The sequence below is a fragment of the Quercus suber genome, unplaced genomic scaffold (genome assembly GCF_002906115.3).
Source record: "Quercus suber isolate HL8 unplaced genomic scaffold, Cork oak 2.0 scaffold_30, whole genome shotgun sequence".
Lineage (NCBI taxonomy): Eukaryota > Viridiplantae > Streptophyta > Magnoliopsida > Fagales > Fagaceae > Quercus > Quercus suber.
In genome coordinates, this window is record NW_027069495.1 from 72,016 (window position 1) to 76,061 (window position 4,046).

At 32.1% G+C, this 4,046-nt stretch overlaps 1 long non-coding RNA gene across 1 annotated transcript; it reads right to left on the reverse strand.

Moving 5' to 3' along the window:
* Window positions 1-334: 334 nt before the first annotated feature.
* On the reverse strand, window positions 335-2,671 carry LOC136066283 (uncharacterized). The gene is made up of 2 exons (XR_010627732.1): window positions 1,955-2,671; window positions 335-1,005 (listed from the first exon to the last, which is right to left on the reverse strand). It is a non-coding gene; the product is annotated as an uncharacterized LOC136066283 (long non-coding RNA).
* Between the last annotated feature and the right edge of the window lie 1,375 nt (window positions 2,672-4,046).

Genomic DNA, 4,046 nt, shown 5'->3' on the forward strand with positions numbered 1-4,046 from the left:
GAAAGCTCCTCAAAGATCTCACACGAGATTCACACAAACAGCAATGTATGAGCAACAATACAATATGGACAACCTCCAAAAACCTGCTAGGGTTTGTTATATACCTAGGGTAAAAACATAAAACCCTAAACGTTTAATGAAGTAGGGCTGAGTTGGATTTTTTTTTTTTTTTTTTTGATAGGGGAAAGCTCTCATTTAATAGGTTAGTGAATGCGAATTTTGTCACTATCATCTTTTCTATATAATAATGAGTTTGTTAATAAAATTATTTTTTTATAGCAAAAATCTATGAAAATAATTACACATGTCAGAAAGCCAATTTCAGCTTCTCCCGTTACCAACTAAAAGGTATTCTTATTCCATATTTCCAATCATCAACTTAACAAGCAAGCACATAATCAAAAAAGTAAAAATGTCAAAATCAAACTTTATTTTATAATAGGAATAGTGTCTAGACAGCTTTATGGATGGGAAATCAGTCAAAGACTCAAAACTCAAAAGTGGTCAAAAAAATTATTTATTTTTTAATTGTACACTAAATTTTTATTAAAGTTTTGAAACTTTTGCCTAAGAATTTTTTTTCTTTGTTTGAGATGATTGGCCAATATTGAGTCTATTAATAGACACAATATTGGCCAATCATCTCAAACAAAGAAAAAAAAATCTTATTCCATGTTTCTCTTTTAAAATCAAGCATACATTACTCAATATATAAAATATGTAATGCCAATAAATTTTCTGCCAAATTAATTTTGATTTGGAAAATAATTAATATTGTACGCTAACCTCTTGGCAATCTTTCCAGAGTCACGAACTAGAAGCTGAGTTCTTGAATCAATATATGCAACGAAAAATGTCAAGACAATATCAACCCCAAAAAATAGATCGACAATATTGTCTGCAATCCACAGTTCTCTCTTGGGATAGAAATTGAGAAATGCAACCTCAAATGGGTAAACCCATGCTGAGTAAGCAACCAAAAGCACCATAAATGTCTCCCAAATCCTGCACACAACATATAAATACCACTTTTATGAAACCCACTATCCATAGTAGTAGCTTGGCTTTTTCTTTTTTCTTTTTTTTCTTTTTAAATAAAAATTATTTTATTCAAAAAATAATAATTAACCTTAACCTCTAGTACCCATTAGTACAGATTTTTTTTTAAATAATTATTAAAGCTGTTTGAAAAAATATGTATCTTTGAAAAAAATCGGATTTAAAAAAAATTATACTTTGAAAAGTGCGGCATTATTAGGCTCTTCCAAGAAATCCTTAAAAAACATAATAAAACCAAAAAATTCGTCATTTTCAGACTTGAACATTGAGCTAATATACGTAGCTATTTTATTCACGTTACTAAAAGTGGATTGAAGGTAATATAACTTATATTTCTCTCCCACAAAAAGGTGACCCTTTTGCCAATTACCAACTATAATAATTATCAGTGATTATAACTAGTTCACTCCATTTATTATAATCCTATGACTCTAGTCCTCAGTCCAACAAAAGCTGATGAGTTTTGTTGAACATGATTACTCAGTGCTCAGTAGCCAAGTTAGCTAAGCATGTTTAACTCTACCTACCTAAACAAAGCGAATTTTTTTCTTTTTATAATTAATTACAAGTTTACAGCAAATTTCATTGAAAGAATTAGGTAATGTCATTAAATTAGATGACTCTCGATCAAATTCACATGCTTAAATCTATGTCATGTGACATATATACACACACGTACGTACGTATATAAAACGTAATTGTTCAAAACAGTTTAATATATGTAAATGTAAAATATATGGCCATGACATGAAAAATGTACATGAGCCCAGAAAAACCAACAAACAAGAATGGAATTTTCTTAGTTTTTCGTTCATCCAAAACGAAGAAGAAAAAGAAATCATTTCTTGTTATGTTGGTAGTAAAATTAAAATTCAAAATTTCTTGAACTACGTACCTATATCTTGAATCCATTGGCGAAATAATCCGTCCTTTTGACTTTATTTGATTTTGATTATAACTAGAAGCACCCAATGGAGGAAGGATGATCTTGGACAATTTTCGCAAATTGAGAGGTGATGAAGTATCATATTCTTCATGTTGTGAAGTTTCCAGCTCGTTGTGTTGGTCTTTCTGGTTACCCCTCTTCATGTTAGAGGAGGCTAAGTGAAGATCATTTGGACTAAATTTCATCTCCATTTTCCAAAACAACTAGTCTTGGTGTATTTTTGAAGACAAATATATAGAGGAATGGATTCTAAAGAATCGTTTTGAAAGAGAAAAAGGTCAAGAAGGAAGGAAACAAAAGAGGTTTGTGAGGAATAGTGATGGTATTGTTGTGCGTGGAAGAGTAGGTTGTGGCCCTCTCAAGTCTCAAGTAGTACTATCTAGCTGAAAAAAGTTGAGGTGTAGAGGAAATAGTCCTCATGGGAAAACATGCATTTGATCAACATATGCTTTGTGATTGTGATAAGATTTCAAATAGAAATGGTGGGGGTGTGAAATTTCTGGCCTTGTTCATGGGTAAGGACAATAAGGGCCCTCTCTATATCTATCTCTCTCTCTCTCAATATAATTCCAACTTTATTGTGTGATGTGCCAGAAAACCTTTTATTTTAATGTGCATGTTGCATGGCCACAATTAATTGGAAGAGATATGAGTCCCCACTAGAAATATGGCCACCAAGGTGAAGATTCATCCCTTTCATGGGCATCACAGCATGTCAGCATGTAATAAGCTTCCCTTTATTTAATTTTGACATTAAAAATGAAATGAAAATTTCTTTTTTAAGATAAAATTGCTTTTTCTGCTCCCGCGACCCGGGTCTAATGAATAAGATGTCATTATAGCAATATTTAGGTGAAATACGTCAATTCAAGTTGTCTTTCTATTCATTTTTTTGTTCATCCCAAAAAAAAAAAAAATTGCTTTCCATGCAATTATCAACTGGATATTTGTCTCTTTAGTTGTTAATTTGTTATGTTATTGGGGTCTTATAGAATTAGAAAGGGTTTGTATGAACTTATTTTTATTTTGTTTAAAAATTCAATTGTGTAAAAATGAGATAAGAAGAAGTTTTAAAAAATTTACATAAAAAATGATAAAAATATATTTGATAATNTAGAATTGAAGTTCGTACAAAAGGACTACAAGCTCCCGCTCGACTTCCTAATGCTACCCACCAGTAGAACTTCCTGACACGACCACGCGCAAGCTCCGAATCCACGGACTACTTCTTTCTTGAATTCTTTGCAAAACACAAACACCCACGTCTGTGACTTTGAGATCCCACTCAAAGGTTTATCAACACAAACTCTCCTGTTTGTGACTCCAAGACCACCCTTGAAGGTTTAGATCATCAACACCTTTGATGACTAGAGAAGGCAACAACTTCTACAACACCGGATCTTGAGATTCTTCAAGGAATAGCACCGGTAGAAAACATAAGAGAGCTTTGGGTACAAAACTCTAAAAATTCAAAGAGGCACAAGAAGCACTCTAATCTCTCTAAAAAGCTCTAAAAACCCTCCCTAGGGTTAGCTTATGATGTCCTTTAAATACTGGAAAAAACGGCTCGCGATTCGGGCTTCAAACGAATAAGTTATGGCCTTTTTACGTTTGCTGATTTTGCTGATCCGCGATTTTCGATCAATCGAAAATTAGATTGGATTGATCGAACCAACCAGCTTGTAACTCATTTGTTTTTATCCTGAACTTGAAGTTTTTGTCTTGGGCTTCAATGTAGACCATTCTAAACTAATGAGACTTAGTTTTTGTCATGTTTTGTCATGGTTTGCCAACATTACAAACTCAAAACCTAACAGTTTATATACTTAAAAAATTTGCAACCTATGAATAATAAGGTTGCATATATACAACCTTACTATTCATAGGTTGCAAAGAAAAAGATAATGGGAGGAAAGAGAGAGAAAAGAATACTTTTTATTATTTTATTGGGTGGTTTATATTATTTTATTGGGTTGTATATAAAAATAAAAACTAGGATGTAGAATGAGTTGTAAAATGAGTTGATAAAATAGATAAAGTA